This window comes from Mustela erminea, chromosome 21, assembly GCF_009829155.1.
Source record: "Mustela erminea isolate mMusErm1 chromosome 21, mMusErm1.Pri, whole genome shotgun sequence".
In the NCBI taxonomy this organism is placed as follows: domain Eukaryota; kingdom Metazoa; phylum Chordata; class Mammalia; order Carnivora; family Mustelidae; genus Mustela; species Mustela erminea.
The window spans coordinates 91,619-116,055 of NC_045634.1; the positions used below are offsets into that span (position 1 = coordinate 91,619).

A 24,437-nucleotide genomic window follows, 5' to 3' on the forward strand; every position below is an offset into this window, starting at 1 on the left:
TGGAAGCTCTTTGTCTCTCTGTCCATTCTGAAAGATAGCCTTGCTGAATAAAGTATTCTTGACTGCATGTTCTTCTCGTTTAGTACCCTGAAAATGTCTTGCCAGCCCTTTCTGGCTTGCCATGTCTCTACGGACAGGTCTGAGGTTTCTCTGATGTTTCTCCTAGTGTATGTGAGAAACCTCTTTCCCATAGCTGCTCTCAGGACAGCTTCCTTGGTTCCAAGATTTGCAAGTTTTATTTTTATATGCTGGGATGTTGGTCTATTTTTATTGATCTTGGGAGGAGTCCTCTCTGCCTCATAGACAGGAATGCTGTTTCCTTTCCCAGATTCGGAAAGTTCTCAACTATGATTTGCTCAAATATACCCTCTAGTCCTCTCTCTCTCTCTCTCTCTCTCTCTCTCTCTCTCTCTTTCTCTCTCGTCACCCCCTTGAGATCCCAGTAATTCTGACATTGGAGTGTTTCATTGCATCATTGATCTCTCTAAGTCTGATCTCAAGAGCTTATAGCTGTTTATCCCTATCATCCTCAGCTTTCTTCTTTTCTATCAGCTTATCTTCTAAGTAAATTCATTCTTCTGCCTCATTTACCCTTGCTGTTAGCATATCCAGTTTAGACTGTATCTCATTCATAGCATTTTTAAGTTTGGCATGATTAGATCTCACTTCTGCCCTTAGAGATTCTATATTGTCACTAATAGTTTTCTTAAGCCTAGCTGTTGATGTCATATTGCTACCCTGAAATCTATCTCTGACATCTTTCTTATATCCATATCATTAAGTCTGTGGCAGAGGCCACTGTCTCTGGTTCTTTTCTTTGTTGATAGTTCCTCCTAGTCATTCTTTTGAGGGATGTTTGAAGGAATTGTACAGCATCCAAAATATCAACATGACCCAAGCAAGATGCAGCCTAGGAAAATTTGGAGTGGTCAGAAGCCATCTCTGAAGAAACAAAGCTAAATGAAACAAAAGAATATAATTTATAAAATTTAAAACAATTTGAAAAAATTAAAATTTAAAAAAAGGGAGTGAGAGGAAGAGGAGCTATAATTTCTCAGTGTGGATAATGTGGGATGGTTCAGTTGTTTTAGGTGTCTTTTATTCTGTTTGTTAGAGGACACTATTTCCCAAAGTTACAGGGAAATGAAAACTTGTATATATATAAAGGTAATGTTGATTAGGAAAAAAAGGACTACATTGAAGCATATACCTATTAAAAATATAGGTGTAAAGTTATAAAAGTTAAAAAGTTACAAGTATAAGTTAAAAAGTTACTATGAAATATACATTAATATATTAAACTTCTAGTTGAAATGAGAGAAAGGTAAAAAGAAAAAACAGAGAAGAACCATAAGACAAAGAATAAAAAGAAAATGACAGTTGTAGCTGAAAAATAAACAAGCTGTGAGACCATGCGAGCTCAATATACTATTTTCTCCTGGTGTTGGGATTTTACAGTTTTATGGGGACCATAGGGTTGTCTTCCTTTTGTTCTTCCAAATTGTTTTCTGGGGGAGGGTCCTGCCACACTGTGGTACTGTGACAATGCCCAAGCAGAGTTGCCCTGCCCCCTGTGGGGGAGGGGATGGTCTCCATGGAAAACAGTTTTTTTGAGCTTTTGTTCTCTGATGGGTTTTTGTGCCTCTTTTGAGGGTTAGAGCAAAAACTGGCTGGAACAAAATCTCTGTCCCAGAAAAGAGAAATCTCAGTCTGTTCCCTTCAATAAACCCTCCAGGACACAGTCTCCTTTTCTGTAAAGGAGAAAACCACTATCTCCCAAAATGTGCACCCACAAGCCACAGAAACTCTCTCAGAGGTCATCCCAGACCCAGGTATGTCCCTGCCCTTTGTGCTTCTAAAACCACAAGAAGCCACAGATCCTGGATCCTGTCTGAGCAATGCTCTAAAGTTTTTCCCAGCTGCTACTGTTCTGTGAATTTTTGCCTGGTTCCCAGTGCAGGACGCTTTTGCTTTCCAGTGTTACATCACATTCCAGGAGCCAGCTTATGGAGGCTCACTCCTCCTTGTTTATCTTCAGATATCTCCCTGCAGATTCACAACTCTGCCCTTTCTACCTCATGACAGCTGGTGTTTTTCTGCTTGTAAAGATCCAGATGTATATTCTTACAACTCAGGCTGATTTCATGGGTGTTCAGAATGGTTTGATTTATCCAGCTAAATTGAGGGGAACAATTGAAATGGGGTCCCCTACTCCTCCACCATCTTCTTTTAAGTATGTTTTCACGTTTTTATAGCAAAGAGAGTCTCTTCTATGAAGTATGTATATGTGTCTTGTTATTTTTATTCATATAGCCATCCTGAGTATTTTGAATGAACATTTTCTTCACTTACATTTAAAATAGTTATTGTTAAGTATGTACTTATTGCCATTTTATCGATTGTTTTCTGGTTGTTTTTATAGTACTTTGTTCTTTTTTTCTTCTCTTGGTCTCTTCTCTTCTAGTTGCTGACTTTCCCCAGTACCATGTTTGCCTTTATTTCTCTATTGTGTATCTTATTTATTTATTTATTTATTTATTTATTTATTTATTTATTGTTTCAGCGTAACAGTATTCATTGTTTTTGCACCACACTCAGTGCTCCATGCAATCCGTGCCCTCTCCAATACCCACCACCTGGTTCCCCCAACCTTCCATTCCCTGCCCCTTCAAAACCCTCAGATTGTATTTCAGAGTCCATAGTCTCTCATGGTTCACCTCCCCTTCCAATTTCCCTCAGCTCCCTTCTCTTTTCCATCTCTCCTTGTCCTCCATGTTATTTGTTATGCTCCACAAATAAGTGAAACCATGTGATAATTGACTCTCTCTGCTTGACTTATTTCACTCAGTATAATCTCTTTGAGTCCCGTCCATGTTGCTACAAAAGTTGGGTATTCATCATTTCTGATGGACGCATAATACTCCATAGTGTATATGGACCACATCTTCCTTATCCATTCGTCCATTGAAGGGCATCTTGGTTCTTTCCACAGTTTGGCGACCGTAGCCATTGCTGCTATAAACATTGGGGTAAAGATGGCCCTTCTTTTCACTACATCTGTATCTTCAGGGTAAATACCCAGTATTACAATTGCAGAGTCATAGGGAATCTCTTTTTTTAATATCTTGAGGAATCGCCACACTGTTCTCCAAAGTGGCTACACCAACTTACATTCCCACCAACAGTGTAAGAGGGTTCCCCTTTCTCCACAACCTCTACAACACATGTTGTTTCCTGTCTTGCTAATTTTGGCCATTCTAACTGGTGTGAGGTGGTATCTCAATGCGGTTTTAAATTGAATCTCCCTGATAGCTAATGATGATGAACATTCTTCATGTGTCTGATAGCCATTTGTATGTCTTGATTGGAGAAGTGTCTGTTCATATCTTCTGCCCATTTTTTGATATGTTTGCCTGTTTCGTGTGTGTTGAGTTTGAGGAGTTCATTATAGATCCTGGATATCAACCTTTTGTCTGTACTGTCATTTGCAAATATCTTCTCCTATTCCGTGGGTTGCCTCTTTGTTTTCTTGACTGTTTCCTTTGCTGTGCAGAAGCTTTTTATCTTGATGAAGTCCCAAAAGTTCATTTTCGCTTTTGTTTTTTTGTTTTTTTGTTTTTTTTGCCTTTGAAGACATATCTTGAAAGAAGTTGCTGTGGCTGATATCGAGGTTACTACCTATGTTCTCCTCTAGGATTCTGATGGATTCCTGTCTCACATTGAGGTCTTTTATCCATTTTGAGTTTATCTTTGTGTATGGGGTAAGAGAATGGTCGAGTTTCATTCTTCTGCATATAACTGTCCAGTTTTCCCGGTACCATTTATTGAAGAGACTGTCTTTTTTCCGCTGTATATTTTTTCCTGTTTTGTCGAAGATTATTTGACCATAGAGTTGAGGGTCCATATCTGGGCTCTCTACTCTGTTCCACTGGTCTATGTGTCTGTTTTTGTGCCAGTCCCAGGCTCTCTTGGTGATCACAGCTTTGTAGTAAAGCTTGAAATCAGGTAACATGATGCCCCCAGTTTTATTATTGGTTTTCAACGTTTCCTTAGTGATTAGGGGTCTCTTCTGATTCCATACAAATTTTTGGATTATTTGCTCCAGCTCTTTGAAGAATACTGGTGGAATTTTGATCGGAATGGCATTAAAAGTATAGATTGCTCTAGGCAGTATAGACATTTTAACAATGTTTATTCTTCCGATCCAAGAGCATGGTATGGTCTTCCATCTTTTTGTGTCTTCTTCAATTTCTTTCATGAGTGTTTTGTAGTTCCTCGAATACAGTTCATTTACCTCTTTGGTTAGGTTTATTCCCAGGTATCTTATGGTTCTTGGTGCTATAGTAAATGGAATTGATTCTCTTTCTTTCTGTATTTTTTCCCTTTCTGTATTTTCATTGTTAGTGTATAAGAAAGCCCCTGATTTCTGTATATTGACTTTGTGTCCTGCCACATTACTGAATTGCTGTATGAGTTCTAGTACTTTGGGGGTGGAGTCTTTTGGGTTTTCCATATAAAGAATCATGTCATCTGTGAAGAGAGAGAGTTTGACTTCTTCATTGCCAATTTGGATCCCTTTTATTTCTCTTTGTTGTTTGATTGCTGTTGCTAGGACTTCTAATACTATGTTGAACAAGAGGGTGAGAGTGGGCATCCTTGTCGTGTTCCTAATCTCAACGGGAAGTTTGCAAGCTTTTTCCCATTGAGGATGATATTTGCTGTGGGTCTTTCATCAATAGATTTTATGATGTTCAGGAATATTCCCTCTATCCCTATACTTTGAAGTGTTTTAATCAGGAACGGATGCTGGATTTTGTTAAATGCTTTTTCTGCATCCATTGAGAAGACCATGTGGTTCTTCTCTCTTCTCTTATTGATTTGTTCTATCACACTGATTGATTTGCAAATGTTGAACCATCCTTGTAGCCTAGGGATAAATCCCACCTCATCATGGTGGATAATCTTTTTAATGTGATGTTGGATCCTGTTTGCTACTATCTTGTTGAGAATATTAGCATCCATATTCATCAGTGATAGTGGTCTGAAATTTTCCTATTTGGTAGGGTCTTTGCCTGGTTTGGAGATCAGGGTAATACTGGCTTCATAGAAAGATTCTGGAAGTTTTCCTTCTGCTTCAATTTTTTGAAACAACTTCAGGAGAATAGGTGTTATTTCTTCTTTGAAAGTTTGGTAGAATTCCCCAGGAAATCCGTCAGGTCCTGTGCCCCAGTATTTTGAGAGGTTTTTGATCACTGCTTCAATCTCATTACTAGATATCAGTCTATTCAGGTTGTCAATTTCTTTCTGGTTCAGTTTTGGGAGTTTATAGGTTTCCAGGAATGCATCCATTTCATCTAGGTTGCTTAGCTTATTGGCATATAACTGTTGATAATAATTTCTGGTGATTGTTTCTACTTCCTTGGTGTTAGTTGTGATCTCTCCCTTTTCATTCATAATTTTATTAATTTGGGCTTTCTCTTTTCTTTTGGATACTAGTTTCATTAATACGTTCTACTGTATCTCTGGTTTCTACGTCATTAATCTCTGTTCTAATCTCGATTATTTCCCTTCTTATTTGTGGAGTTGGTTTGATTTGTTGTTGATTCTCCAGTTCTTTAAGGTGTAGAGACAGCTGGTGTATTCTGGATTTTTCAGTTTTTTTGAGGGATGCTTGGATGGCTATGTATTTTCCCTTTAGGACCGCCTTTGCTGTATCCCATAGGTTTTGGATCAAAGTCTTTATTCTCATTGGTTTCCATGAATTGTTTCAGTTCTTCTTTGATCTCCTGGTTGATCCAAGCATTCTTAAGCAAGGTGGTCTTTAGCTTCCAGGTGTTTGAGTTCCTTCCGAACTTTTCCTTGTGATTGAGCTCGTTTCAAAGCACTGTGATCTGAGAATGTGCAGGGAATAATCTCAGTCTTTTGGTATTGGTTGAGTCCTGATTTGTGACCCAGTATGTGGTCTATTCTGGAGGAGGTTCCATGTGCACTTGAGAAGAATGAATATTCTGTTGTTTCAGGGTGGAATGTTCTTTATATATTTTTGAGGTCCATCTGGTCCAATGTGTCATTCCATGCTCTTGTTTCTTTATTGGTTTTCTGCTTCGATGATCTGTCTATTTCTGAGAGAGGCGTGTTAAGTTCTCCTACTATTAATGTATTCATATCAATATGACTCTTTATCTTGATTAACAGTTTTCTTATGTAATTGGCTGCTCCCATATTGGGGGCATAGATATTTATAATTGTTAGATCATCTTGGTGGATAGTCCCTTTAAGAATGATGTAGTGTCCTTCTGGATCTCTGGCCACAGTCTTTAGTTTAAAATCTAATTTATCTGATATGATAATTGCTTCCCTGGCCTTCTTTTGAGGCCCATTGGCATGAAAGATGCTTCTCCATCCCTTCACTTTTGGTCTGGGTGTATCTTTAGGTTCAAAATGGGTCTCTTGTAGATAGCATATGGATGGGTCCTGTCGTTTTATCCAATCTGCAACCCTGTGTCATTTTATGGGCACATTTAGGCCATTCACATTGAGAGTGATTATTGATAGATATGTTTTTATTGACATCGTATTACCTTTGAAATCTTTCTTTCTGTAGATTGTCTCTATAGTTCTGTTCAATGCTATTCTTAGGATTTTTCCTCTTATATAGTACCCCCCTTAATATTTCCTGCAGTGTCGGCTTGTTGGACTTGAGAAGAATGAGTGGCTTGGTGGTTGCATAGTCTTTTAAGCCTTGCCGGTCTTGGAAACTCTTTATCTCTCCATCCATTTTGAATGTCAGCCTTGCTGGATAAAGTATTCTTGACTCTATGTTCTTCTCATTTAGTGCCCTGAATATATCTTGCCAGCCCTTTCTGGCTTGCCAGGTCTCTGTGGACAGGTCTGATGTTATTCTGATGGGCTTTCTTCTGTAAGTAAGGAGCCTCTTTGTCCTAGCGGCTTTCAGCAAATTATATCTACAGTTATGATTCCACAATTTGACTATCAGGTGCCTTGATGTTTTTCTGGAATCTATAATCTTGGGTGGAGAGCTTTCGGCCTCTAGTACATGAACGCTGGTTCCATTCACGAGATTGGGAAAATTTTCATGAAGAACTTGTTCCACTATATCTTCTAGACTTCTTTCTTTCTCGTCCCCTTCAGGGATTCTAATAATTTGGACATTGGAATGTTTCATGGCATCATTTATTTCCCTGATTCTGTTTTTGTGGCTTCTAAGCTGTTTGTTCCAGGCTTCCTCCTGATCCTTTCTCTCTATCTGTTTGTCCTCCAGGTCACTAATTCTATCTTCTGTATCAGTTACCCTAGCTTTTAGAGAATTTAGATTAGATTAGAACTCATTGAGAGCATTGTGACGCTCATCCCTGGTAGCTTTCAGCTCTGTCCTATCATTGTGAACATCATCCCTGGTCGCCTTCAGTTTGGCCCTAATCAATTCTGTTTGGTCATCCGTGGCTTTCTCCAACCTAGCTATTGCCTGGATAATTGTTAGCCAGAATTCTCTTTCCGACATGTTGTCCATGTTGATAGCCATTAGCTCTGTTGCAGGAAGTCCATCCTCTGTATTTTTCTTCTGTTGGGCATTCCTCCTCCTAGCCATTTTGGTGAGAGATGACTGAACAGATGTAGCTGGATGTATCAACTGTGGTGCAGTCAATGTGCACCCTGAAATGCTTCTGAGCAATCAGGGTTCCCCACCCAAGTGAGAGAAAAAAGAAAAGAAAAAGAAAAAAAATAAAGAGAGAGAGAGACAGGAAAAAAAGGGAAGATAAAAGAGAAGGTTCAGCCCAAATGGGCCCCAAGGTAAGATTGATGAAGTATACAAACAAAAACAGTCAAACAAAAAGACTGATGAAAGTATATGACAGAGAATATATATATATATATATATATATATATATATATGCAAATAAAAGAAGAACCTCGTCAAAAAGAACCCCAAGTATGAGATTTATATACTATCAGGACAAAAACAAAAATACCGAAACACTGGTGGAAGAAAAAGATGGGAGAGTGGTTATAAATTCTCAGTGTGGGCGAGGAAGTTTGTTTTGATTCTTCCTGGATGTATCTTGATATCTTTGTTAAAGGACTCAACTTTCCTAAGATAAAGGGGGATTAAAAATTGGTTTACCTATAGGGGTAGCATTGACTTGGGAAAGGTGATTACCTTGAAGCTTAACTCTATATGAATATTAGAAAATAAAAATTAAAAAGGAATAAACTAGACTAAACTAAACTAAAATTTAGAAAAAAAAAATTTAAAAAATAGATATGTAAAAGAAAACCACAGGTGTATGTATCAAAAAGTTCAGGTTAGAAGGTTATTATGGAATTTGATGTACTGTACATCTCACTGTTATGGTAAATAGGTTAAAAAATTATCTATATTAAAAAAAATATGAACCAGAATAGTGGGAACTAGTTAAAAATAAAAGTTGTCCTATGAAGTAGTGGTGGTTGTTCTCTTGTAGTTTTTTTTTCTTTTTCTTTTTCTTTCCTGGTTGGTTTTCTGGGGGAGGGGCATGCCACGTAGGTTTTCAGTCAATGATGTTCCCTGAGCTAAGTCATCCCGCCCCCCTCAAGGGGGTGGGCTCTGAGGAAACCGGTTTTTTTCAGGCTTTTGTTCTCTGGAGGTTTTTATGTTTGTTCACTTTTTTTTTTCTCTCACCTTGACTGCTTTTGCTGGTTTTTGGAGGTTTAGAGGAAAGAAAACTGCACCTTGACCTCCTTCTCAGAAAGAAGCCTCAGTCTGGTCCCCTGTGGGTGTTGCAGAATCCATATAAATTCCCCCTTGGCCACTGGCAGTGCAAGTTCCGAGTCACGGTCACTGGGGGCGCAGGATCTTCTGCTTGTACCCAAAACCATGGCAGTGGCGGCTGTCTGGGCAGCTCCAGACCACCAGAGATGTTCCAAGCAGTGATTCGCACACTGAGATTTTCCCACTGGCCTGGGCTGGGAGTGCCTGGTCTTTCCGGTCTAAGAGCACCGGGCTTGCACGCACCTCTCTCAGGGGAGGCTGTGAGTCGTGCGTGCATCTCAGGCTCTGAGAGCAGGGCGCGGGTCCAAGAGCACAAGGCTTGGCCTTCACGCACCTCTCTCAGGGGAGGGTGAACGGTGCATGCGTCTCAGGCTCTGTAGCACAGCTCAGCATTCTGCCATCTGGCGAGGCTCCCAGCCCCTCACAGGAGCCGGACCCCATGTGTTCTCGGGCATGCTGGCGGCTCAGGGACCAAGACCTGGTTTCTCCACCACACTCTCTCTGGCTCAGCGCCAGGGGAGGTTGTCCTGGGTCTGGGGACTTAAGCCCCTGTCCCTAGCTGCCCCGATTCCCAAAATTCCCCCCCCCCCCCCCGCTGCAATCCTTTGCTCTTTCTGAGTTCTTTCAACCAGTCTCCAAGTTAATGCTGGTCCCCAGATGCAGGGCACGCTCCTATTAGGGATATTACTTTCCAATCGGTCGCATCTGGTGGCTCCCTCCCCTTTTTGTTTATCTTCTGATATCAGTCTGACTCCGCTTTACCTGCCCACTGGCGTCTTCTGCCCCTGTAGTGATCCAGACGTGTAAAATTCTGATCTTGGGCTGATTTCATGGGTGATCAGATTTCTTTGGTATGTAATCAGCTCACTTTAGGGTACAGGTTGAAAAGGCGCCTCCTCCTACTTCCCCGCCATCTTGTCTCCCCCAATCATTTCAAGCGCCGGAGGAGGCACAGGAATTGCCAGCCAGAAGGAACTTCTGAGAGCCTTGGTCGGAGGACAAGGCTCTCTTTTGTGTATCTTTTATAGATATTTGGTTTTGTGGTTACCATGAGGTTTATATGTATATATATAACAGACTATTTTAAATTTTAAATTGATGGTTGCTTAAGTTCAACTGCATCCTAAAAGTACATTTTACTACCACTGAAAGGGTCTGTGGACAAAAGGACGAGACTGATACAAAGCGAAGGTCAAGCAAAGCTTTATCTCGTGCCAAGCATCGAGAATCAAACTGACTGGACAGGGCCGTCTCTTGCAAAGAGGCGACCCCTCCCAGCCTCACAGACTAACTTTTATAGAGCAAAGGCCATGTGGTTGAGCCTGGCCACACACAGGTGGCCAACTGAATTACAATTCACCCTATAGTAGTTATTTGAATTAGCCTATCACTCTAGTCAGAATTGGAGCCCAAAAGGCAGGGCCCACATTCTTGGGTGGTTAGGGAGGTGCTTTCCTGATTGGATGTCTCCACCTAGCTTGGCTCATCCTTGGTGGGTAGGGAGGTGATACGTGCACTTTCACTGATTGAACATTTCCACCTGGCCGGACACGTCCTTGTATCTAGGCTCCGTTATTTTTGCCCAGCCTGACATGTCCTGGTATCTGTGCTCCGTTATTGGGGCTATTTGACTGTATTTCACCAGTTCTGTTTCTAAGTGCTTTCCTCTTGGGGGGAAGGGTCAATCTAAGTTTACTGCATAAAAAACAAAATGACTCGCTCTGGCTAAGCAGACCCTTACACCACCTACATTTTATGTTTTTAATATCATATTCTACATGTTATTATTTTGTTGTTATTATTATTAATTTTGTTATTGTTTTGTTTTACTAATTATTACAGCTCTAGATTATTTTATTTTGTCTTTTAGATTACATGGTAGCAATGTACATGGCTGGTTCATTAACTTTACTATATATTTATCTTTAGCAGGGAATTTTTTTTTCTTTCATGATTTTTTTTTTTAATTTATGTACGACATTTTCTTTTTTTCTTAACATTGCTCATAAGGTTTGTTTGGTATTGAGCTCCTTTAGCTTTTGCTTGTCTGGGTAATCTTTCTTTCTTTTTCCTGATTGGTAATTTCTTGTCTCTCCTTTAATTCAAAGTGATAACTTTGCCAAGGAGAGTATTATTGGTTGTAAGTTTTGCTGGTCAGCCCTTTGAATATATTGTATAGTTCCCTCTGGCCTGCATTTTCTACTGAAAAATCAGCTAATATTCTTATGGAGTTTTCCCTTGTACATAGCTAGTTATTTTTCTCTTCCTGCTTTTAAGATTCTCTCTTTAACTGTTGACATTTTGGTTATTAATGTATCTTGATAAATATCCCATTGTGTCATCTCACTTTGGACTCTCTACAATTCCTGGACTTGGAAGTCTGTTTCCTTTGCCATGTTAGGGAAGTTTATAGCCATTATTTTTTTCAAATAGGATTTCTGTCCCTTTTTTTTTTTCTATTCTCCTTTTGGAACATTTGTAATGTGTATGTTCACATGCTTGATTTTGTTCTAGAGTCCATAAAATACCCTTGTTTTTTGTTCCTTTTTCTTTTTGCTATTCCAGTTGTGTGATTTCCACTAAACCACATTTTCTTTACCCATTCATCTGCCAATGGACATCTGGACTCTTTCCATAGTTTAACTACTATGGACATTGCTGTTATAAACATGGGGATGCATGTGCCCCTTTGAATCACTATGTTTGTATCCTTTGGAAAAATACCTATTAATGTAATTGCTGGATGGGGCAGATCTACTTTTAGTTTTTTGAGGAATCTCCATCTTGTTTTCCAGAGTGAGTACACAAGTTTGCATTCCCACCAACAGTGTAAGAGGGTTCCCCTTTCACAAAATCCTCACCAACATGTGTTGTTTCCTGACTTGTTTATTTTAGTCATTCTCATTGGTGCGAGGTGGTATTTCATTATGGTTTTTATTTATATTTCCTTATGCCAAATGATGTTGAGCAATTTTTCATGTGTCTGTATGTCTTATTTGTTCTAATATCTGTTTATGTCTTCTTCCCATTTCTTGACCAGATTATTTGTTTTTTGGATGTTGAGTTAGAGGAGTTCTTTATATATTTTGGATACCAGCCCTTTATCTGTAATGTCATTTGCAAGTATCTTCTCCCATTGTGTAGATTGCCTTTTAGTTTTGTTGATTGTTTCCTTTGCTGTGCAATACCTTTTTATCTCAATGAAGTCCCAATAGGTCATTTTCGCTTTTGTCTCCCTTGTCTTTGGAGAACTGTCTAGCAAGAAGTTGTTGTGGCCAAGGTCAAAGATGTTGCTGCTTGTGTTCTCCTCTAAGTTTTGATGGTTTCCCATGTCACATTTAGGTCTCTAATCCATTTTGAGTTTATTTTTGTATATGGTGTAAGAAAGTGGTCTAGTTTCATTTTGTGCATGTGGCTTTCCAATTTTCCCAACACCATTTGTTGAAGAAATTTCCTTTATTCCATTGGATAGTCTTTCTATACAATCTGTACCATACAAACACAGATTACAAACTGTAATCATACTGTTTTGATGATTACAGCTTTGTAATAGAGCTTGAAATCTGGAGTTGTAATGTCACCAGTTTTGGTTTTCATTTTCAACATTCCTTTGGCTATTCAGGTTCTTTTCTGGTTCCATAAATATTTTAGGATTGTTTGTCCCACCTCTATAAAAAATGCTGACAGTTTTGATAGGAATTACATTGAGTGTGTAGATTGCTTTGGGTAACATAGATATTTTAACGATATTTTTTCCTCTTATGCATGAGCATGGAATGTTTTTCCACTCCTTTGTGTCTTCCTTAATTTCCTTCATAACTTTTATATAGTTTTCAGAACACAGATATCTTACCTCTTTGGCTGGGTATATTCCTAGATATCTTAAGTTTTTTGGAGCAACTGTAAATGGGATCAATTCCTTGACTTTTCTTTCTTCTACCTCATTTGTAATAAATAGAGGTACTACTGATTTCTGTGCATTGATTTTTTTTTATCCTGCAAATTTGCTGATTTCCTTTATCAGTTCTAGCAATTTTTTGGTATTTTGGGAGGGGGGATTCTAAATAGAGTATTATGTCATCTAGCAAGAGTGAAAATACGACTTCTTCTTTGCCAGTTTGGATGTCTTTTATTTCTTTTTGTTTGATTGCTGAGGCTAGGACCTCTAGTACTACCTTTAACAACAATAGTGAGAGTGGACATCCCTGTCAGGTTCCTGAACTTAGGGGAAATCTTTCAGCTTTTCCCTGATTAAGATAATATTCACTATGGGTTTTCATATACAGCTTTTATGATATTGAGGTATGTTCCTGCTATCCCTACATTGCAGAGAGTTTTCATAAAGAAAGGATGGTGTATATTGTCAAATACTTTTTCTGCATCTATTGAGAAGACCGTAAGTTTCTTGTCCTTTCTTTTATTAATGTGGTGTATCACATTGATTGACTTGCACATGTTGAACCAGACTTGCACCATGACGAAATGAAATTTATTTTTGGTCATGGTGAATAATCCTTTTAATGCACTATTGGATACAATTAGCTAGTATCTTGGTGAGAATTTTTGCATCCATACTCATCAAGGATATTGGTCTATGATTTTCCTTTTTAGTGGGGTCTTTGTCTGGCATTGAGAGCAAGACAGTACTGGCCACATTGAATTTGGAAGTTGTCTTTTATTAATGTTTTTTGAAGGAGGTTTAGAAGAAAAAGTATTAATTCTTCTTTAAATGTTTGGGAAAATTCCCCTAGGAAGCCATCTGGCACTGGACTTTTGTTTGTTGGGAGATTTTTGATTACTGCTTCAATTTCTTTGCAGGTTATAGGTCTTTCTACATTTCTGTTTCTTCTGGTTTCAGTTTCAGTAGTTTATATATTTCTAGGAAGGCATCCAGTTCTTCCAATTGCCTAATAAGTTGGCATAAAATTGCTTATAATATACTCAAAATGGTTTGTATTTCTGTAGTATTGGTTCTGATCTTTTCTCTTTCATTTATTTGGGTCCTTTCTCTTTTCTTTTGATCAGTCTGTTTAGAGGTTTATTGATTTTAATTGATAGTTTCAAAGAACCAGATCCTACTTTTGTTGATCTGGGTTACTGTTTTCTTTCTTTTTTTTTTTTTTAAATTTCTTTATCATTGATTTCTACTCTAATCTTTATTAATCTCTCTTCTCCTGCTGAGTTTAAGCTTTATTTACTGTTCTTTTTCCAGCTCTTTAAGAGTAAGGTTAGGCTATATATTTGAGAATTTTATTGTTTTTGGAGAAAGCCCGGTATTGTATATACTTCCCTCTTAGGATCCTCTTTGCTGAATCCCAAAGGTTAAAAACTGTTGTGTTTTCATTTTCATTTGCTTCCATGAAAATTTTTAAATTCTTCTTTAATTTCCTGGTTGACCCATTCAATCTTTAGTTCCAGCTGCTCTTTTTTTGTTTTTATTTCTTTTCAGTGTTCCAGAATTCATTGTTTATGCACCACATCCAGTGCTCCATGCAATATGTGCCCTCCATAATACCCACCACCAGGCTCACAGAACCCCCCACTGCCTCCCCACCAAAACCCTCAGAGTCCAGTCTCTCATGGTTCATCTCCCCTTCCAATTTCTGCCAACTCACTTCTCTCCATCTCCCCATGTCCTCTGTGTTATTCCTTAGGCTCTGTAAGTAAGTGAAACCACATGATAATTGACTCTCTCCACTTGAATGATTTCACTCAGCACAATCTCCTCTAGTCCCATCCATGTTGATACAAAAGTTGGGAATTCAGCCTTTCTGATGGAGCATAATATTCCATTGAATATATGGACCATATCTTCTTTATCCATTCATCTGTTGAAGGGCATCTTGGCTCTCTCCACAGTTTAGCAATTTTAGCCATTGCTTCTATGAACATTGGGGTACAGTTGGCCCTTCTTTTCATTACATCGGTATCTTTGGGATAAAAAATCAGTAGTGCAACTGCAGGGTCATAGGGTAGCTCTATTTCTTAATTTTTTAAGGAATCTCCACACTGTATTCCAAAGTAGCTGCACCAACTCACATACATTCCCACCAACAGTGTTAGAGGGTTCCCCTTTCTCCACATCCTTTCCAACACATGTTGTTTACTGTCTTGTTAATTTTGGCCATCTCACATCTCAATCTCAAAGTGGTTTTGATTTGAATCTCCCTGATGGCTAATGATGATGAACATTTTTTCAGGTGTCTGTTAGCCATTTGTATGTCTTCACTAGAGAATTGTCTGTTAATATCTTCTGCCCATTTTTTTGATGGGGTTATCTGTTTTGTGTGTGTTGAGTTTGAGAAGTTCTTTATAGATCTTGGATATCAGCCTTTTGTCTTTATTGTCATTTGCTAATATCTTCTCCCAATCCATGGGTTGCTTCTTTGTTTCATTGACTGCTTCCTTTGCTGTGCAGAAACTTTTGATCTTGATGAAGTCCCAAAAGTTCATTTTCACTTTTGTTTCATTTGCTTTTGGAGACATATCTTGAAAGAAGTTGCTGTGGCTGATGTTGAAGAGCTTACTGCCTATATGTTCCTCTCGGATTCTGATGGATTCCTGCCTCACCTTGAGGTCTTTCATTCATTTCGAGTTTATCTTTGTATATGGTGTAAGAGAGTGGTCAAGTTTCATTTTTCTACACATAGCTGTCCAATTTTCCCAGCATGATTTATTGAAAGACTGTCTTCTTTCCACTGTATATTTTATTCCTGCTTTGTCGAAGATTATTTGACCATAGAATTGAGGGTCCATATCTGGTCTCTCTACTTTGTTCCACTGGTCTATGTGTCTGTTTTTGTGCCAGTACCATGCTGTCTTGGTTATAACAGCTTTGTAGTAAAGCTTAAAATCAGACAATGTGATTCCCCCAGGTTTTTTTTTCTTTTTCTATATTTCCTTAGCAACTTGCGGTCTTTTCTGGTTCCATATAAATTTTAGGATTGTTTGTTCCAGCACTTTGAAAAATGCTGGTGGAATTATGATCAGAATGGCATTGAAAGGATAGATTGCTCTAGGCAGTATAGACATTTTAACAATGTTCATTTTTCCGATCCATGAGTATGGAATGGTCTTCCATCTTTTTGTGTCTTCTTCAATTTCTTTCATGAGTGTCTGTAGTCCCTCGAGTACAGATCCTTTTACCTCTTTGGTTAGGTTTAATCCCAGGTATATTATGGCTCTTGGAGCTATAGTAAATGGAATCAATTCTCTAATTTCCCTTTCTACTGTTTCATTGTTAGTGTATAAGAAAGCCACTGGTTTCTGTGCATTGATTTTGTATCCTCCCACATTACTGAATTGTGTATGATTTCTAGTAGTTTAGGGGTGGAGTCTTTTGGTTTTTCCACATAAAGTATCATGTCATCTGGGAAGAAAGAGAGTTTGACTTCTTCTTTGTGAATTTGATACCTTTTATTTCTCTTTGTTGTCTGATTGCTGTTGCTAGGACTTCTAGTATTATGTTGAACAACAGTGGAGAGTGGACACTGTTGTTGTGTTCCTAACCTCAAGGGGAAGGCTGTCAGCTATTCCCCATTGAGAAGGATATTCACTGTGGGTTTCTCATAGATTTTATGAAGTTGAGGCATGTTCCCTCTATCCCTATACTTTGAAGCATTTTAATGAGGAACAGATGCTGTATCCTGTCAGATGCTTTTTCTGCATCAATTGAGATGACTATTTGGTTCTTCTCTCTTCTCTTATTGATTTGTTTTGTCAGTTTGATGATTTGGGAATATTGAACAACACTTGCATCCCAGGGATAATTCCCACCTGGTCATGGTAGATAGACAGTTGGATCCTATTAGCTAGGATCTCTTTGAGAATCTTAACATTCATATTCATCATGGATATTGTTCTGAAATTCTCCTTTTTGAGGGAGTCTTTGCCTGATTTGGGGATCAAGGTAATTCTGGCTTCATAGAAAGTGTCTGGAAGTTTTTCTTCTGTTTCTATTTTTTGACACAGCTTGAGGAGAATAGATATTATTTCTTCTTTAAATGTTTGGTCTAATTGCCAAGGAATCAGTCAGGTCCTGGACTCTTGTGTTTTGGGGAGATTTTTGTCACTGCTTCAGTCTCGTTACTAGATATTGGTTTATTCAGGTTGTCAATTTCTTCCTCTTTGGAAGTTTATGGGTTTCCAGGAATGTATTCATTTCTTCCAGGTTTCTTAACTTAATGACATATAACTGTTGATAGTAATTTCTGATGATTGTTTCTATTTCCCTGGTGTTAGTCATGATCTCTTCCTTTTCATTTATAACTTTTAATTTGGGTCCCCTCTCTTTCCTTTTTGAATTAGTTTGGCCAGGGGTTTATCAATCTTATTGATTATTTCAAAATACCAGCTTCCAGTTTCTTTGATGTGTTCTACTGTGTCTCTACTTTCTAACTCAATGGTTTCTGCTCTAATCTTGATTATTTCCCTTCTTGTGCATGGGGTTGGCTTCATTTGTTGTTGATTTTCCAGTTTTTTTTTCTTTTTTTTTTTAAGATTTTATTTATTTGACAGAGAGAGATCACAAGTAGGCAGAGAGGCAAGCAGAGAGAGAGAGAGGAGGAAGCAGACTCCATGTCTAGCAGACAGCCCGATGCGGGACTCGATCCCAGGACCCTGAGATCATGACCTGAGCTGAAGGCAGAGGCTTAACCCACTGAGCCACCCAGGCAGCCTCGATTTTCCAGTTCTTTAAGGTGTAAAGAGAGTTGGTGTATTTGGGTTTTTTCAATTTTTTTTTAGCAACGCTTGGATGGCTATGTATTTCCCCCTTAGGACTGCCATTGCTGTATCCCAAATATTTTGGACTGATGTGTCTTCATTCTCATTGGTTTCCATGAATTATTTAAGTTCTTCTTCTATTTCCTGGTTGGTCCAAACACTCTTGAGCAGAATACTCTTTAGCTTCCAAGTGTTTGAATTTCTTCCAAACTTTTTCTTTTAGTTGAGTTTCAGTTGTAAAAGCATTGCGGTCTGGGAATACACAGAGAATAATCTGAAATTTTTGACATCATTTGAGCCCTGATTTGTGACCCAGTGTGTGTTCTATTCTGGAGAAGGTCCATCTATGCTTGAGTAGAATGAGTATTCTGTTTTTTTAGGGTGGAATGTTCTGTAGATATCTGTGAGGTCCATGTGGTTGAGTGTGTCACTCACTGCTCTTGTTTCTTTGTTGATTTTCTACTTGGACGATCTGTCTGTTACTGAGAGTGGCATGTTACGATCCCCTATGATTAATGTATTCATATCAATATGACTATTTTGTTTAGCAGTTGGGTTATGTAGTTGGCTGCTCTAGAAAAACCCAATATGGGAGTATAAATATTTCCAATTGTTAGATCTTCTTGGTGAATAGTCCCTTAATGAATGATATATTGTCCTTCTGTATCTCTGACCACAGTCTTTAGCTTAAAGTCTAATTTATCTGATATGAGAATTGCTACCCCAGCTTTTTTTTTTTTGAGGCCTTTTGGCATGAAAGATGCTTCTCCATCCTTCACTTTCAGTCTGGATATATCTTTAGGTTCCAAATATGTCTCTTGTAGACAGCATATGGATGGGTCCCATTGTTTTAGCCAGTCTGCAACCCTGTCCTATTTTATGCATTTAGGTCATTCACACTCAGAGTGATTATTGAAAGATACATTTTTATGGACATCATGTTGCCTGTGAAGTCCTTGTTTCTATAGTTTGTCTCTGTAAATTTCTGTCCTATGTCACTCTTGGGTTCTTTCTTCTTTTATAGAGCCCCCCCCCACCTTAGGATTTCTTGTAGTGCCAGCGTGGTGGTCACATACTCTTTTAAACCTTGCTGGTCTTGGAAGCTCTTTATCTCTCCATCCATTTTGAATGTCAACCTTGCTGGATAAAGTATTCTTGGATGCATGTTCTTCTCATTTAGTGCCCTGAATATGTCTTGCCAGCCCTTTCTGGCTTGCCAGGTTTTTGTGGACAGGTCTATATTATTCTTATGGGCCATCCTATGTACATAAGGAATCTCTTACCCCTAGCTGCCCTTAATACCTCCTGTGTGAAATCATGATTTTTGATTTCACAGTTAAGTGTCTGGAGGTCTTTCTAGACTCGTTGATCCTTTCTGTCTCTAGGACACAAACACTTGTTCCATTCCCCAGAATAGGGATATTTCATCCAGGATAATAATCAACATTATCTTCTTGTCTTCTCTCTCTCTCCCCTCCCGCAGTGATCCCAATAATTCTGACATATGAATGTTTCATGGGGTCATTTATTTCCTTAATTCTGTTTTAATGAGTTCTAAGCTGTTTGTTCCAGGCCTCCTCCTGATCCTTCTTTTCTATTGGTTTGTGTTTCAAATCACTAATTCAATGTTCTGCCCCATTTACCCTAGCTGTTAGGGTACTTAGATTAGATTGGATCTCATTGATAGTATTTTTAACTTCTACCAGATCAGCTCTCACTTCTGCCCTTAGAGACTCTATGTTGCCACTAATGATCTTCTCCAACCTAGCCATTGCATGGATAATTGTTACCCTGAATTCCCTTTCCAACATATTGTTTATGTCCATATCCAATAATTCTGTGACAAAGGTCACAATATCTGACTTTTTGTTCTGTTAAGTGTTCCTCCTCCTAGTCATTTTTAGTGTGAGGTGTTTGAGGGGATGCATAGCTGAATATATCAACCATGATCCAGTCAAGGTACACTTTGGAAAGTTTCAGAGCAATCATAAATCACCATGAAAAAGAAAGAATTAAAAAAAGAGAGAGAGAAAAAAAGAAAAAAAAAAGAAATACCCAGCCAAAATGAGCCCCAAAGGTAAGATTTATAAAGTACATAGACAAAAATGAACAAACAAAAGGACTGACAAACTAAAAGAAAAGAAAACCCTAGCCAAAATGAACCCCAAGAACAAGATTTATATAGTACAAAAACAAAAACAAAAAAAAATGTACATACACAGAAACACTGACTGAGAAGCAAGATGGGAAGGTGATTACAAACCCTTGATGTGGGCAAGGAAGTTTATTTCAGTTCTTCCTGGGTATCTTGTTATCTTTGCCAAAGAACTCAACTTTCCAGAGATACAAGGAAATTAAAACTGGTTTATATATAGGGGTAGTATTGAATAGGGAAAAAGGATTACTTTGAAGCTTATATCTATATATAATTTTTTAAAAAGAAGAAAAAGAAACAAGTATATGTATGAAAAAAGTTCAAGTTAGAAAGTTATTATGGAATATGATGTATTAAACATCTAATTGTAAAGGTAAGTAGGTTAAAAAAATAAAAGAACAAGAATCTTGAGAACGAATTTTTTAAAAAAAGAAAAGAAAAGTTGTATCTATGATGTATATAGGTTTGGGGGAAATACCAGGAGATTAATATATTGTTTTTCTTGATGTCAGGGTTTTACAGTTTTGATATGGGGACCCTGTGGTTATTGTCCTCTTGTTCTTTTGGCTTGTCTTCTGGGGAGGGACCTGCCACATTGTTTTTCCATCAGTTTTGCTTGAGCTGGTCCTTCTGCCCCCTATCAAGGGGCCATGCTTTGTGGAAACTGGTTTTTCAGGCTTTTGTTCTCTGAAGGTTTTTGTTCTTTGGTGCATTTTGCAGCTTTCCAGAGGGTTAGTGCAAAATAAACTGTCCTCACCCAGACCTCCCCCTCAAAGAGAAGCCTCAGTCTGCTGCCCTCTGGGTGGTCCAGAACAGACAGACTCACCCTCTGCAAATTCCACTGAACACATCAAACTCCCACAGGTGGTGGGCACCCCCAGCCACCATCTCAGTGGTTGCCTGATGTCCCCACTTGTTTTTGCACCCCCATGCCACTGGAACCATGAGGAATACTGGTATGGGTGAGCCTGATCCCCATGGCTGCTGTTGCTGGACTACTGTCTTCAGCCCACTCCCACACTGGGGATGTTCAGACCTGGTGGCTGTGCAGGTTGTAGAAGGCTGCAGGCCCAGGGACCTCTGGTTGGAGCCCATGCTGGGGTCTCTCAGGAATGGGTGGGCACTGACTGTGACCTCCCTGCACCCTTGGGGTTAGGTCCATGCCTATTGTCATCTGATTCCACCAATTGTCACTTAAGATCCTTTGTTCTTCTTGAGTGCTTTTAACCAGATTCCAAGTTAATGCTGGTCCCTAAGCACAGGACACTTACACATCGGGGTATTACTTTCCAATGGGTTGCTTCTGATGACTCCCTCTCCTTTCTGTTTATTCTCTGATATAAGTCCAAGTGCATCCCCTCCATTGTACCTCTCCACTGATGTTCTGCCCCCACAGAGATCCAGAAGTGTATAATCTTACATCTCAGGCTGACTTCATGGCTGTTCAGAGTGTTCTGGTAGATATTTAGTTCAATTCAGGGGACTGGTAGAAAGAGGGACTCCTACTTCTCTGCCACCTTGCCCTTCCTCCCCTAGTTTTTTGATATAACATTCAATGCTTCATTAGTTGTGTATAACACCCAGTGCTCATTACACTGCTTGGTGATGGGCAATAAAGAGGACACATGATGCCTCCGGGATTTGTATGCCTGTTTCCTTCTCTAGTTTAAGGAGGTTCTCAGCTATAATTTGTTCAAATAAACCTTCTGTCCATCTCTTCCTCTCTTCATCTTCTGGGTCGCCTAATATTCGAACACTATTTTGCTTTAAGGAATCACTGAGTCCTATTAGTTTCCCTTAGTTATCTGGTATTTGTATTTCTCTCCTATTATCAGCTCCCATGTCATCCATCTTTTTTTTTTTTTTAATATCACTGACTCTTCTGCCTTGTTTATACTTGTCTTTAGAGCCTCCATTTGGGACTGCATCTTGATAATAACATTTTTAATTTTTGCCTAAGTAGATTTTAGTTCTTTTATTTCCATGGTAAAGGGTGCCCTAGGGACTTCTATGCTCTTTTCAAGCCCAGGTTTTATCCTTATAAACTGTGCGGCATTCCTTTGGAGTAAATTTCTCCATATCTTCATTTTTGTTTAGAAAATAGTAGAAGAAGGGGAGAAAAAGAATAACCACAATAATAACAGAAATAAAAACAAAGAAAATTTTTTTAAAAAAAAACAAGAAAATAACAAACAAGAAACAGAACAAAACAGAAAACTATATTCTGTGTGTGTGTTTGGTCTGCTTGTTTAAAGAAACTGAATCCCAAAATAAGAAAGAAAGGAAAACCCAAGTATATACAATAATTAAAAAATATAATGAGTTTATCTTTGTATATGGATGAAAGACGTCAGTGTGAGACCAGTATCTGTCAAAAGCTTAGAGGAGAACATAGGCAGTAACATCTTTGAAATCAGCCACAGCAACTTCTTTCAAGACACACCTCAAAAGGCAAGGGAAACAAAAGTAAAATGAACTTTTGGGACTTCATCAAGATCAAAAGCTTCTGCACAGCAAAGGAAACAGTCAACAAAACAAAGAGGCAACCTACGGAGTTGGTTGATTCGTGAGGAGATACGAATGACACTACAATGGGCTGATATCCAAGGTCTATAAAGAACTTCTCAAACTCAACAACCAAAAAACAAATAATCATGTCAAAAAATGGGTAGAAGACATGAACAGACATGTCTCCAAAGCAGAAATACAAATGGCTAACAGACCCATGGAAATGTTATCCATCATTAGCCATCAGGGAAATTCAAATCAAAACCACATTGAGATACCATCTTACATCAGTTAGAATGGCAAAAATTGACAAGGCAAGAGACGACAAATGTTGCAGAAGATATGGAGAAAGGGGCACCCTCTTACACTGTTGATGAGAATGCAAGTTGGTGCAGCCATTCTGGAAAACAGTATGGGGTTTCCCCCAAAAAATTAAAAATAGAGGTACCTTATGACCTAGCAATTGCACTTCCTGGGTATTTACCCCAAAGATACAGATGTAGTGAAAAGAATGGCTGCATGTGCCCCAATGTTCATAGCAGCAGTGTTCACAATAACCAAACTGTGGAGAGAGTTTAATGGCATTAAATAGATGAATGGATAAAGATGTGGCACATATATACAATGGAATATAACACAGCCTTCAGAAAGGGTGAATACCCAGCTTTTGCATCGACATGGATGGAACTGGAGGAGATCATGTTAAGTGAAATAAGCCAAGCAGAGAAAGTCAGTTACCATATGGCTTCACTTCCTTGTGGAACATGAGGAATAGCATGGAGGACATTAAGAGAAGGAAGGGGAAAATGAATGGGGTGATTCAGAGGGGGAGACAAACCATGAGAAACTATGGACATTGGGAATCAAACTGAGAGTTTTAGAATGGTGGGGGTGGGGGTATAGGTTAGCCTGGTAATGGGTATTAAGAAGGCCTTGTATTGCATGGAGCACTGGGTGTTATATGCAAACAATGAATCATGGAATATTACATCAAAAACTAAGGATGTACTACTGTATGGTGACTAACATAACATAATGAAAAAATAAATAAATAAAATAAAAACCCAAAAAATGAAAATAAAAATAAAACAAAATGAAAGGAAACAAAAAATTTTTAAAAATATGTGTAAAACATATACATAAAATTTTTAAAAAGAATTGAAAATAAGAATAACAAAAAATAATACTAAAAGGCTTAAGAATTTTAAAAAAAAAAAACACCCTCAGATGCTATATACTGTTTTTCCCAAGAGCTGAAGCTTTCAGCTGTCTATGACAGTAAAGTTGGTGTGAGCCAGATGTTCCAGCTGGTCTTCTGGGTGAAAGACCTATTGCAATGATTCTCAGGTGCCTTGCCCTTGTGGAAGTGCACCTCCCTTACCAGAGACCTGGGCTCAGTGTAAGCAGCTTCAATTCCACTATGTGGTTCTCTTTTGCTCCCTGAAAACTTCAGCATAGATGGGTGGGATGAAAATGTTAGCACCCCAATCTCTAGCCCTGGAGTTGAAAATTCACATCCTCTACTTTTCAGTGAGCTCTCATTGAGTAGCAGTCAATCAGTCTTGTCCCCCTGGTTTTTGTCTGATCTCTGTGTTCTCCCAGCCTATGACCAAGCATTTTTATCTTAGACATGTAACTGAGTTTTAAAACTCCAAATTTTGCAGACGCTTGTGGTGCAGATCCATGCTGTTCCTCCCAGGGAGAGGGCAGGGGGAGGTCTTGCCAGGCTCCTACCTTTTCCTGTATCCCTGTCAGGAGAAGGGTCACATGACCATGCAGTGGTTTACAATTAATGGCAACAGAGAGCAGAAAGTCAGAGCCTATACTGCCTGTTCTCAGCTGGCTTCCTTGCTTCTATGCCTGGGATCTCTGCTGCACTTTAGGCACTCCATTCCTCCTGTGACCCTAGGGATCCTGATACAATACTGTGCCACCTGGGATTCTGCCCCACTTTGACACCTGACCACCTTGGACCAAGCACATCCTGTACTGTTGCAGATTTCTAAAAGTTCTAATTTTATATTCCATTGCTTATAATACTTTGTGGTAGCCTGCTTAAGCAGTGTCCCTCCCTTCCATCACGTCCTCTGATATATCATCCCATATTCAAGTCTCCTCACCTCCACCATTTCAAAAAGGGATCACTTTTCTATTCGTAGAATTGCAGAATTCTATTTGTATAATTTCTTTTCTCAGACCTCTGACTGATTTCACAGGTGTTCAGAATGATTTGAATGGTTTTCAAATCATATATATATATATATATATATATATATATAT

At 38.7% G+C, this 24,437-nt stretch overlaps 1 protein-coding gene across 1 annotated transcript in view; it reads left to right on the plus strand.

Annotated features, from left to right (window-relative positions):
- LOC116581871 (arylamine N-acetyltransferase 1) overlaps nucleotides 1–24,437 on the plus strand; it is a 58,279-nt gene that overhangs the window by 13,447 nt on the left and 20,395 nt on the right. The gene's annotated exons all lie outside the window — the stretch shown is intronic.